The following is a 14,091-nucleotide window of genomic DNA, read 5'->3' as shown; positions in this document are numbered from 1 at the left end:
CCCTGTTTTTGGATTAATTACTGTTGAGGTAATCCATGCAAAACTACAATATACACATCTACCACACTTGTCATGCCCCGTTTCTTTGGTATGAGATTGTTGATTGTCCTTCTGTAACTCATAACTATTAGTTAATATTTCTACCAAGTTTTCCCTCTTTTATAAGCAAATCAGGGTGGCTCAGTAATTCCATGTAAAGTTAACAATGGCCAATGCTTCTGAATAATTTGTCTAACTCTCTTAGATTGTGTGGAGTATGACAATACTCATGTCAGTCTTTCCTCTTCTTGTCTTGGTTTATCCCTAAGGAGCCAATGCCAATGAACATTGGCAGCTCTCTTATATGCTGTTCTGACTACTTTCCTGGGATATCCCCTTTGTCTCCGCCTATTCTGAAGCTCCTGGGCATTTGAAAAGAAAGCTATGAATCACATGCCCAGGAGCATGTGTTGGGCATGACTTCTATGGTCTATTCCCTGATCGTGACTGACTAGATATGGATGGGCTGGAATGTAAATTTTAAGGGGCTTTGACATTAGCTTCAGAACTTTTAGCACAAAAACAGTGCTGGGCAGATATCTATAGTCTGTGCCCTGAGAATGGCAAGGATAAATCAAACTCAGGTATACATATAAAGTATCACATACCATGTAAAATGAGTTTATCTTGTTGGGCAGACTGGATGGACTGTACAGGTCTTTATTTGCCATCATTTACTGTGTTACTGTGTGTGTGTACTGAGGATTCCACCATATATGAGGAAAGCTAATGTGATTATGGATGATCTGAGAAGGAGGAGTAGCCTAGTGGTTAGTGCAGCGGACTCTGATCCTGGGGAACTGGGTTCAGTTCCCACTGCAGCTCCTTGTGACTCTTGGCAAGTCACTTAATCCGCCATTGCCCCAGGTACAAATAAGTACCTGTATATACTATGTAAACCGCATTGAATGCAGTTACAAAAACCACAGAAAGGCGGTATATCAAGCCCCATGCCCTTCCCCTTTCCCTTTCTTGAATTCTTTGTAGGAACTTTGGAGCTGCAGCTCTAACATCTATTTCCTTAGCATCCTTACCAGACCAATCCAGAACTTCTAGGTTGTATCCATCAGACAGAAGATGGAGACAGGGATTATAGACTTGTGAGCTGTTCCCTATAAGTGCACTGTGCAGCCTTAAGGAACATCTTAGAGGAGTCTGAGAATTTCTACTCTTTTTCCCTCACACCCCTCCACTGCTATATTTCTACAGCAATTTTCTTTTCTACTCAAAAGAAAAAAAAGAGACATCCGAACTCATTCTGCTTCATGATTTATCAGAGCTGGCTGCATGATTAGAGCAGCTTAAACAGCATAATTACCTTCCCTCCTCACAGAGAACTGTTCAAAAGTCAGTTTCATAGGCGGTCGGTGGCCCAACTGTTTGGGGAGGCTAAAGGGGGTGGGGTTAGGGGTGGGGCCAGGGGTGGAGCTTAAATCCGTAATTGTCTGATAACACACAGAAAAAATAAATAAGTCACAATTAATACATTTTATTAAAGTTAGATATTAGATATGTATCATATGTCAAAGAATAAAGTGGTTGCTCAAAGCATATTCTAACCACAATCGTTTAACTGCAAAACACTATGCACAACTTTGTGCAAAAACACACTCAGAACCTTAGTGTACCATAAATATTACACTGGGCAGAACCTAATACACCAATATACCACTCATACGGAAAATGCAGACCGTCAACAATATGAAACAAGGGATCATATCATCACAATTCTCATGTAGAGCCACAAAACACCCTAATTCATGTTTAATGTGGGATAAAATGCCATAAATAAGTAAATAAATATAAACTTTTAATGTTAAGCACCTGATTCTCAAAGTGGACATATTCCAAACACTATAATGAAAATAAAATGATATTTTCTACCTTTGTTGTCTGGTGACTTTTTCTAATCATGCTGGCCCAGTATCCGATTCTGCTGCTATCTGTCCTTGGGTGTCAGTGCAAGTCTCTTTGGTATGAACTGCTCATGTGCAGGTCAGGAAGTCATCCTCGTTAAATATCTCCCTGGCAACCCAGGACACCTCCAGCCAACACCGCCCCCCCCCCCCCCCCCCCCCCGCTCTCTCAGCAGTAAGGTAAACAAATTAAACCATAAACCAATTTCTACAACTGGTTACACAAGGCTAGAGACGGGCTTTCACTGCAGCTCCTGCTGTGAGGATGGAGGTAAATCAACAATTTAAACCCCCCAGAGCAGCGGGACTCCACAGCTGATCCATCCTGCTGCAGCAGGGGAGGCTTAGCCTCCCCAAGCCTCTTATATCGGGCGCCCATGGTCAGTTTCCTTAAGCAGGCTGTTCTCAGGAGAACCCAGGGTTTTGATTGCCATTATGATGGTAAGAGCTGGTTGTACATATGATTGTTTTATAAATTAAAGTCTAGCAGCCATATTTTATTTATTTATTTTGACATTTATATCTCACATTTTCCCAATGTTTAGGATCAATGTGGCTTACAGATACAAATATTAGTGCAGTTGACTGCAATTAAGCATAATGTATTTTACGATAAATCTTTTAAGTCAAAACAGAAAAACATGTGAATTGTTTCACAATGTTACAGAACGATTGATTAAATTTCAGTTTGTGTTAATAAAGGTATACAGAAATATTCAAAGACCGTATAAGATTGGATTCAAATTCGTTTTTATGTAGTAAGAACTTTTTAAAAAGAAAGGTATTTAGTGATTTCCAGAAACTCGTATAATCTGCGATACCTTTGATGTTTTTGGTAATGAATTCTACCACTTAGTACATTGATACAAAAAGTCAGCTGAAAGGACCGATTTTGTATATAACTAGTAAAAAAAAGCCTGTTTCTCATTGAAATGAAACGGGCACTAGCAAGGTAATGACCTTCTGCCATTAATGTTTTTAAGGGCTCTCCACTTGCCTCTTCCTTTGTCGGTACCTTGGAGTTCATTTTCAGAGAGTGGAAGAGAGAGATGCACGTGGAGGGGCATTATCGAACGGCGCCGGCCATCTATATGGCCGGCACCGTGAAGAGCGGTCCCGAACCATATTATCGAAAAAGATGGCCAGCCATCTTTCGTTTCAATAATACGGTTGGGGCCGGCCAAATGTCAGAGATGGCCGGGTTTGAGATGGCCGGCATCGGTTTTCGACGATAATGGAAACCTATGCCGGCCATCTCAAACCCAACCAAATCCAAGGCATTTGGTCATGGGAATACAGTTGGGGCCGGCCAAATGTCAGAGATGGCCGGGTTTGAGATGGCCAGCATCGGTTTTCACCAATAATGGAAACTGATGCCAGCCATCTGAAACCTGGCCAAATCCAAGGCATTTGGTCGTGGTAGGGGGCCAGCATTTGTAGTGCACTGTCCATATCTCGCAGTTCAACTTTCCTGTCACGCGGTTTGTGTGCTTCCCGCCATCGTGGTTCTCTGGTCGTGGCGTTACTATGCAGCCTTCCCTTCCCTCCGAGGGCGGGGCAGTGAGAGCGAGCGCGATTGCCTGTAGTTGGTCCCTTCTCCTTCTGACGTCACATTACCATGCAGCCTTCCCTGCCCTCAGAGAGCGGGGCACTGACAGCGATTGCGATTGCCTGTGGTTGGTCTCTTCTTCTGACGTCGCCTTTGTTTCGAGGGCGGGCGATTACGAACCCTACGAATACTACACGGCTTCACTGCTACGCTGCCACAGAGTCAGCTTCAGAACGTTGGAGGTGCGAATTATTATATTAGATTTTCTTACATTTGGGTTAATGAATAAGGAGAAAGTCCCTGGTTCCTCGGTTGGAATTATGAGCAGGAAGTTCAATGTAATGAATGAAACATGCCAAATCACTATCAAAACTCCCAAATTCCAAGTTACTGATTTTTTTTAAGTTGGGGGAATACCAGTTCTAGAAGGAGACAACCCCAAAATACTATTTTCTCTCAAAACCACATATAGTATGTCTTATCCAAATTAAGCTTTAATTCTGCTTTTTGGAACCAATTATAAAGTTCCTGCAAACACTGATCCAATTTAATTAAACCTATATGCTGGACTTCACCAATCTCCATCCATTATTGTATATCAACAGCATAAGGGATGACAAGAGAGCCCACATTTTTCTGTATTAGCAACCACAGGAGATAAATACAAATTAAAAAATAGTGGTGATAGTACTGAACCTTGTGGAAGTCCACTAGTGAGAATCACAGAATCAGAAAGCTGACCATCCCAATAAACAGCATTAGCTTGGGTTGCTTCTTTTTTGTCTGTCTTCCCAATTCCCAGTTTTCCAAATCTTTTTAATAACAATTGATGGCTTACAGTATCAAACGCTGCTGTCTAATAAAATTAAAAGAACATCATTTCCTTTATCTAGACCACGTTGAATGTCATTAAGTAAAGAAACCAATACAGTTTCATTACTATGGGACTTACAAAATTGTTGGGTACTTAATATTCCTGACATTTCAATAAAATCCAACAACGCAATGGACAAATTTCTCAATAAATTTTCCCACAAATAGTATTTATGAGACTGAGTGATAAGATGGGAAAGTACGGGGCAGTTTGTCCTCATTCTCAACTTTAAAAATAGGCTGAATTATAGCGTGTTTTAAAACAGAAGATAAAGATAACTGTGTTGAGGAAGCATTCACTAAAATTTTTGTAACAGTACTAACTTCTTCATAACAAATATCCAACAGGAACAAGACTGAGTAGACAAGATTTAACCTTATGTTCATCTAGTATTCTCTACCTCATCTAATGTTACTGCATTCAAGCAATGATTTATTAATTTCATCCATCACCAGCCTATCCTGTTCTTTATTTAATGATGACAAGTAATCTTGTAGATTATCTTCCTTTTTCCACATGGCAAACTCTTTATCATTTAATGACCATTCCATCTGTAATCTTTGATGAAGCAGCTCTGAGCCTTCAAGTATTAGTTTGTACTGCTTATGTATCAAGAACCTGTCTTCTCTACGTAGAACAGAGTTCAGATACTTTTTTTTTAAGAAGCGGAACAAAGTTCATTGGTTACCTTTAATTTGGAAAGAAGCTTGGCCTATATAGCAGATGCACTTCATGATTTCGTTAGAAACTTATGCAAAGGGAATGGCACTAGCTTGTCTCTTCCTACAGGCTTCTCTGATTATGGAACTGTTCTGCAGATAGTGCCTCATAGTAACATAGTAAATGATGGCAGATAAAGCCTGTACGGTCCATCCAGTCTGCCCAACAAGATAAACTCATTTTACATGGTATGTCATACTTTATACCCGAGTTTGATTTGTCCTTGCCATTCTCAGGGCACAGACTGTAGAAGTCTGCCCAGCACTGTTCTTGAACTAAGTTTATTTATTTATTTATTTATTTTGATCATTTATACCCCGCCTTTGCCGCAGTTTTGCAGCCTCAAAGCGGCTTACAATGAACCATTAAAATAAATGCAATGAGAACTGAGAGGGTAGAAGGAACAGAGAGATAAAGGAAGGGAATATAAATACAATCTTAAACCTGATAAATAGGTAGGCAGAGCGATAGAGGGCAAGCTGTTAGGGAAGGGAATACGTCCAAATGTCTTCAGTTTGGTTGGCTTCCTGCAGTGGAGTCACTGTGAGAGCCAGCAGGGTAGGCTTTCCGGAATAACATGGTCTTCAGTGATTTCCAGAATGTCGGATGATCTGCAGTGGTTTTGATGGACCTTGGTAAAGAGTTCCAAAACTGAGTCTCAAGGAAAGAGAAGGAGGTGGCGTATGCAGTTTTGTACTTGACTCCAGTGCAGTTTGGATAGTGGAGGGTAAGATACAAGCGGGCGAGATGGGCTTTAGTTCTAAAGCTAATGTCAAACCCCTTAAAATTTACATTCCAGCCCATCCATATCTATTCAGTCACAATCAGGGCGTAGACCGTAGAAGTTTGCCCAGCACCAGTAATGCCTCAAAACCTCATCTCAGCAGACTTCCCTTTAGAGGTAAACTTCTCTTTGGTGAAGATATGGAGAAATTTGTCAAAGATTTGGGTAATACCAAACCACAAAAGTTGCCTGAAAACAGACCCAGGCCACCTTCAAAGTAGGGCTCTTCACAACAAAGATTTAGAGGGGCCAAAAAACATAGTCCAGTAAAATCAGTATCTTGTCACTGTTCAGAAATTCAAGCCTCTAATACTTCTTATCAAACAGATACAAAAAAGGAAGTTCCAGGGTCCTCATTCTACTGGAGCCGTGAGATCAACTCAGTTTGAGTCCACAGTTCTCGGGAACAGATCAGTAGTCGCATGTTGAAGTTTCTGACCCAAATTGCATTCAAACAGTGTGCTCTGGAGATAATAAAACACAATAATTCCATAGTTACAAAGTGGAATTTTCTCATCTTGCTTCAAAATCTTTTAGATTTAGGAGCCATGGTGCCAGCTCCTCAAAACAAAAGAGGGACAGGAAAATATTTAATCTCCTTTGTTGTCCCAAAGAAAGAGGTAACTTTTCATCCAATTTTGGATCTTAAAGGAGTAAAACCATGCCTTAAAGATCAAGAATGTCAGGATGTAACCTTAAGATTGGTGATTGATTCTGTGAGACCAGGAGAGTTTCTCCATTAAACTGCCAAGAAACGTACCTGCATATGGCTGCCATATTAGAGAATCCTGAGATTTGCAATTCTGGGAGAGCATTTCTAGATCTGGGCAATGCCTTTTGGGTTAGCAACAGCTCCCAGAAACTTCTCCAAGGTAATAATTGTGATTGTGGCATATCTTCATTGACAAGATATCACAGTACACCCATATTTAGATGACTGGCTTATCCAAGCTCCTACTCTGAAAGAATCTGAGAAAGCCAAGGCTCAGGTAGTTCAGCTTCATCTGTCACATGGATGGATGATCAGTTTGACCAAAAGCACTTTTGTTTCCACTGAAGAACTGGAATTCTTAGAAGCAAAATTCAAAACCGATATAGGAACGGTTTATTTTGGGCTGGCTGAAAGTTCTAGGATCCATGGCAGTGACCTTGGATCTCAAGCTGTCACATTAGGCTCACATTCAACCATTCATCAGCCATTATGCAGGGTCTCAAGTGTTGAATATCATGGATAGATCAGACGAAGGTCAGCATGAGCTGGTGGCTACAGCCTTGCAGTCTGCTTCAGGGAGTAAGCCAGTACTTGCCCAAATGGATAGTGTTAATGATAGATGCCAACTCACATGGTTGGAGAGTGTGTTGCCAGGGCATGTGGACTTGTCCTGGCCAATCGGTCTTCTGGAGCTCAGGGTAGTTTGACTAGCTCTTTAGTCTCTCATACAAGTTGTCAACAGAAGTGAGTTAAGAATTCTGACCATGGCTCCTAAGTAAAGTCAAAGCACTTGTTGCTGTCCGTTTTCATTGTAATTTTTAATCATTTACTGTCTTCTGGCAGTTATCCTACACAGCTTAAGCTTGCTGCTGTTTCTCTTATTGGATCAAGCAGTAGAGTAGTGTCCAACTTTCCGGTGTTGGCAAAGATTGTTGAGAAAACTGTTCTGTGCAATCTAGTAGATTTCTTGAAGATCACAGAATCCTTGAAAGTAACCAGAGTGGTTATCGAGTAAACTACTGATTGAAGCTGTTATGTTTTCATTTTCTGAGAGTGTCAGAAAATATCTACATGTCCAAGATGGCATCCTAGGGGGAGGATGCTACTTCTTGAGCGCCTTTCCTGGAACTATGTCTGCAAAAAAGAAGAGAGGGAAGTCAAACACTGTTGTGGCAGTGGCTTCACCTACCTCTATTGCATCTCCTTTTACAATGGATGCTTTTGTGGTTCGAGGTTTGTCATCCAGGGATGGCTTGCTGGAGGTTGCCGGAGGTGAGATGCTTACTCTGATAATGAAGGTCAAGACATTTTGCCACCAATTTCTCAAGATAGCTTAGAGTTTTCTAGAATCTTCAAGAGAAGAACTGGTTATACCTACTATTCTTGTGGTGACACTGGCCTTAGATCCTTATAGGGACTGGCTTTTGTGATTGTATTTCTGCTATAGAAATTCCCCATTTCTTTCCTGTAATTTAAGAATGTTTTCTGACATAGCTAAGGACTCTCAGTGGCATGGGAAGCAATTTTGGCTTCTGCGCCCCTAGTGTTTAGAGCTTTTTGTGCTTAAGTTTCCATGTTTATTTTTTTTGAACCTTCTCAACTAGTGATGTATTTGAGTAACAAGGTTGTAGAAGCAGGTGGTTTAGCTCAGTCTCACCTTGTGAAAGCAGTTTGAGTAGCACTGTTGTTTACCTATACCCATCTAGGAGTATTGTTACCTCTCGCTTGTAGGACTTATTTCCTTTTATTGTTAGCCTTGGTTAATATTTCTTACTGTTTCATCTCTTGGTTAACATTTCTTTAAACTGTTTGATCTCTTGGACTCCCAAACCTTGTGGACTTTGAATGATTTGTTAAGAAATTTCTGTTTTTTCTTCTTTAAATTGTTGCACTTTTGTGTGTCTGTTTGTCCTCAAAATAGTTTTCTGTAAAGAAATTATTCCTGTATTATTTTGTTAAAAATGTAATAAATGTTAAAAAAAGGAAATACCTACATAGTTCAGAAAATAACTCAGCATTGTTAGTTCTTTTAGATGTTTCCTCTCCCTTTAACACTATTAATCATTTCCTTTTTCTGAGATGTTTGCAGGCTATAGGGATTAATTCGTCAAAAATAGTATAGAATTTCAAAGACTGTGGCTAGCATTTGCTGAAGTTCAGAATTCTAGAGGTGATCAGGCTAAATTTGTTTTGTGTTACACCATCCTTTAATTGATCAAGATGGGTGGGGGCATTCGCATTGCTGGCCTGGCCTGGGAAGCAGCGAGCGATGCTGCTTAAACTGTTTCATCTACAGTGAGGCACCCTTAAAAGGTACCATTCCACACTCAAGAATCACTATTTCTTCCTGCTGTGAGACAGTTGTAGAATGATGGCAAGCAAGCAAGGGTGAATCTGCTTTTATATTGATATTTGGCCTAAAATGGCATAAAGTAGATCCCCCACCCCAACACCAGAGAAAGGTATTATATGTAAAGATCAAGCAGTGACCTTGAGCCCTATGATGGAGAAACTTTTGAGTATTAAAGCTATGATGCAAAAACAACTCAATGACTATGGGGATATTAAGTATGATTTGTAGACGTTTGCACAGCAGGTACAGGCATTGCAGAACTGAATCAAACAGCTAGGTGTGAGTTTTCATAAATTGGAGAGTAGGCAGTAGCCAATACTGTAGAATACTACCATGATACAGCATAGTGGCCTGGAGGATCTTCCCAATTGGAGCTGCAAGAACAGCATCTGGCTATTAGGCCTTGTAGAAGGTCATAAGGGAAAAAACATGATCAAGTACCTAGAGAATTTGCTGCCTAAATAATTTAATCTCTTCTTCTCACTAGCTCTGGAAATAGTAAGGGCCCATAGAGTTCCAGCTAGTAGATGTGGGATACGAACACACCCAAGACCTGTAGTGGCAAAGCTGTTCTGGCATTCATAGGTTCAGGTAATTTTACAAGCAGAATGATGGCAACCATCGCTAGCAGTGAGTGGCCATAAATTTACAATAGTGCAAGACTTCATTGCAGCTACTGCACTGAGGCAAAAGGAACTGTTGAGCCTGCAACTGCAATTGAAAGCACTGGGTGCACAGTCTGGCCTGTTATATCCAGCATGTATGACTGTCATGTTAAAATGATCAATCACACACACAGTTGAAAAATGGAAGAATTAAGAAGCTAAATAAAATTTGATACAGACACAGCTAAAATGGGCACTATATATCCTTGACCTCGATAGTGAGGTTTATTGTGATGAGCTTGTGGCTAACTTTGAAGTGTGAGCAGAGGTTTGTGAAATGCAGCTTCAATGTTAAATTATGTCACTAAAGAGTCAAGTGCAGAATTTGCTTATTGACATAGACTGTCAGTGACTCAGATGTTTGGGGCTGAGGTGGAGCTAGGGTGATGCAAGGGCGGGGCAATTTAAAATCCTTGAGGTGGGGAGGGTGACACTATCCAGCTTATTTTCGAAGGAGATCACCGGCTATCTTCTGACACAAATCGGGAGATGGCCGGCGATCTCCTGAAGTCGGCCAAATCGGTATAATCGAAAGCCGATTTTGGCTGGCTTCAACTGCTTTCCGTCATGAAGCCGGCCAGACTTCAAGGGGGCGTGTCGGTAGGGTGATGAAGGCAGGATGGGGGCGTGCTCACAAGATGGCCGGCTTCGCCCGATAATGGAAAAAAGAAAGCCGGCCTTGACGAGCATTTCGCCAGCTTTACTTAGTCCCCTTTTTTTTCATGACCAAGCTTCAAAAAGGAGCCTCAACTGACCAAATGACCACCGGAGGGAATTGGGGATGACCTCCCCTTACTCCCCCAGTGGTCACCAACCCCCTCCCACCCAAAAAAAAAAATAATTAAAAAAAAATTTTTTGCCAGCCTCAAATGTCATACCCAGCTCCCTGACAGCAGTATGCAGGTCCCTGGAACAATTTTAGTGGGTGTAGTGCACTTCAGGCAGGTGGACCCAGGCCCATCCCCCCCTACCTGTTACACTTGTGGTGGTAAATATTGAGCTCTCCAACCCCACCCCCCAAAACAAAACCCTACTGTACCCACATCTAGGTGCCCCCCTTCATCCCTAAGGGCTATGGTAATGGTTTACAGTTGTGGGGAGTGGGTTTTGGGGGGCTCAGCACACAAGGTAAGGGAGCTATGCACCTGGGATCTATTTTTGAAGTCCACTGCAGTGTCCCCTAGGGTGCCCGGTTGGTGTCCTGGCATGTCAGGGGGACCAGTGCACTACAAATGCTGACCCCTCCCATGACCAAGTGGCTTGGATTTTGCCGGGTCTGAGATGGCCGGCGTCGGTTTCCATTATGGGCGAAAACCAAAGTTGGCCATCTCAAACCTGGCGATCTCAACATTTATGTCGAGATTTGGCCGGCCCCAACCGTATTATCGAAAGAAAAGATGGCCGGCTCCGCCCATTTAAGGAGTCTGCCCCAGATATGGCCGGCCCCGTTCGATTATGCCCCTCTATGTCAGTAGTAAATCAACAGCAGGTCACTTTTGAATCCAGCAGGAAAGGCTTCTTCCATTGTGTCACTCTGGTGCAGCTACACCAAATGCCTTCTCTCCCCCAGTACCTCTATTACTGATTAGTAATATTCACAATTCATAATACATCATATTAAACAGAATATGAAAGTATAATTGTGAAATGAAAAATAAAAAAAAATAAAAAAATTTGAGAATAAGATATTAAATAAATGGTAAAATAAAAAATAAATAAATAGAAAATAAAAATTAAGTAAAAATGAAACATGACATATATCTTAAGAACGGAGGCATTTAATTATGTATCGCTACTCAGATCAGTAGTAAAACATAACAGATCCTTCCAAGAAACGTTGAAATTTTTTTATATCCAGAGACAAGATCCTTTGTTGTTTTTTTGATACTGACATCTGTTGTGATACTGATTTTGTTGTTGTGCTGCCTGAGGTCCATCTCATTTAAAAACAGCAGGGATGGCTGTCCATTTTTTATTTTTCACCAATAGCAGTGACATTAGTTGTCTGTTTTTATTTTTATTATTTTCAATTTTTTTTTTACCATTTATTTAATATCTTATTCTTTAATTTTTTTTTCATTTTTTATTTCACAATTATACTTTCATATTACATAAATAAGTTTTTAGTTATTAGTGGGGTACATATCTCTCTCTCTCTCTCTCTCTCTCTCTCTCTCTCTCTCTCTCTCTCTCTCTCTCTCTCTCTCTCTCTCTCTCTATATATATATATATATATATATATCTCTTTTTAGTTATTCATGAGGTATATATATATACAGTGGGGGAAATAAGTATTTGATCCCTTGCTGATTTTGTAAGTTTGCCCACTGACAAAGACATGAGCAGCCCATAATTGAAGGGTAGGTTATTGGTAACAGTGAGAGATAGCACATCACAAATTAAATCCGGAAAATCACATTGTGGAAAGTATATGAATTTATTTGCATTCTGCAGAGGGAAATAAGTATTTAATCCCTCTGGCAAACAAGACCTAATACTTGGTGGCAAAACCCTTGTTGGCAAGCACAGCGGTCAGACGTCTTCTGTAGTTGATGATGAGGTTTGCACACATGTCAGGAGGAATTTTGGTCCACTCCTCTTTGCAGATCATCTCTAAATCATTAAGAGTTCTGGGCTGTCGCTTGGCAACTCGCATCTTCAGCTCCCTCCATAAGTTTTCAATGGGATTAAGGTCTGGTGACTGGCTAGGCCACTCCATGACCCTAATGTGCTTCTTCCTGAGCCACTCCTTTGTTGCCTTGGCTGTATGTTTTGGGTCATTGTCGTGCTGGAAGACCCAGCCACGACCCATTTTTAAGGCCCTGGCGGAGGGAAGGAGGTTGTCACTCAGAATTGTACGGTACATGGACCCATCCATTCTCCCATTGATGCGGTGAAGTAGTCCTGTGCCCTTAGCAGAGAAACACCCCCAAAACATAACATTTCCACCTCCATGCTTGACAGTGGGGACGGTGTTCTTTGGGTCATAGGCAGCATTTCTCTTCCTCCAAACACGGCGAGTTGAGTTCATGCCAAAGAGCTCAATTTTTGTCTCATCTGACCACAGCACCTTCTCCCAATCACTCTCGGCATCATCCAGGTGTTCACTGGCAAACTTCAGACGGGCCGTCACATGTGCCTTCCGGAGCAGGGGGACCTTGCGGGCACTGCAGGATTGCAATCCGTTATGTCGTAATGTGTTACCAATGGTTTTCGTGGTGACAGTGGTCCCAGCTGCCTTGAGATCATTGACAAGTTCCCCCCTTGTAGTTGTAGGCTGATTTCTAACCTTCCTCATGATCAAGGATACCCCACGAGGTGAGATTTTGCGTGGAGCCCCAGATCTTTGTCGATTGACAGTCATTTTGTACTTCTTCCATTTTCTTACTATGGCACCAACAGTTGTCTCCTTCTCGCCCAGCGTCTTACTGATGGTTTTGTAGCCCATTCCAGCCTTGTGCAGGTGTATGATCTTGTCCCTGACATCCTTAGACAGCTCCTTGCTCTTGGCCATTTTGTAGAGGTTAGAGTCTGACTGATTCACTGAGTCTGTGGACAGGTGTCTTTCATACAGGTGACCATTGCCGACAGCTGTCTGTCATGCAGGTAACGAGTTGATTTGGAGCATCTACCTGGTCTGTAGGGGCCAGATCTCTTACTGGTTGGTGGGGGATCAAATACTTATTTCCCTCTGCAGAATGCAAATAAATTCATATACTTTCCACAATGTGATTTTCCGGATTTAATTTGTGATGTGCTATCTCTCACTGTTACCAATAACCTACCCTTCAATTATGGGCTGCTCATGTCTTTGTCAGTGGGCAAACTTACAAAATCAGCAAGGGATCAAATACTTATTTCCCCCACTGTATGTATCTTTTTAGTTATTCATGAGGTACATATGCATATTTTTATTCCACCTTTTGTCTCTTCTCCACATTTCAAAAGTGTCATCCATATCTCTATGCTGTTCTCTTTATAGGATTGTTGAAATCCCATTATTTTATTATTACACAAGAATATCTGTTTTTCTCTCAAATCTTTTGGAACATCATAAGGTTAGTCGTTATCAGTCTAGAGCACATTTATATAAATAATAATAAATATAAAATAATAAAAATTCTGTTTTAAACATGTGATCTTAAAAGGTTTATATGCAGCCCTTTTAAAGTCGTCAAAGGTTTTTACATGTTTTTACATGTTATGTTTGATTTTAAATGTCACAATATTAATATAAGTAATATGTTTTTGAAATGCCTAATTACTTTTATTTTTATCATTTATTATATATAAAGTTTTGTATTTTAATCTTCTCTTTGATATATATGGTGTTACTCATGATTCAGGTTTTTATATGATTTTTTTCATACATGATTTTTTAAAAACATGATCCCTTTTATATGATTGTTGTATGACTTTTGTATGTTTTTTGCTCCTGAGGCAGGCGCACAAGCGCCAAAACCGGCTGCTGTGTCAAGT

General features: G+C 40.9%; 1 protein-coding gene across 4 annotated transcripts in view; it reads left to right on the top strand.

The window, feature by feature from the left end:
• Positions 1–14,091, top strand: part of PDXK (pyridoxal kinase) — a 282,079-nt gene that overhangs the window by 186,691 nt on the left and 81,297 nt on the right. The window lies entirely within an intron of this gene.

This window comes from Microcaecilia unicolor, chromosome 5 (assembly GCF_901765095.1).
Source record: "Microcaecilia unicolor chromosome 5, aMicUni1.1, whole genome shotgun sequence".
NCBI classification, from domain to species: domain Eukaryota; kingdom Metazoa; phylum Chordata; class Amphibia; order Gymnophiona; family Siphonopidae; genus Microcaecilia; species Microcaecilia unicolor.
Note: the sequence above shows the minus strand (reverse complement) of the source record. Positions and strands in the feature narration are given on the sequence as shown.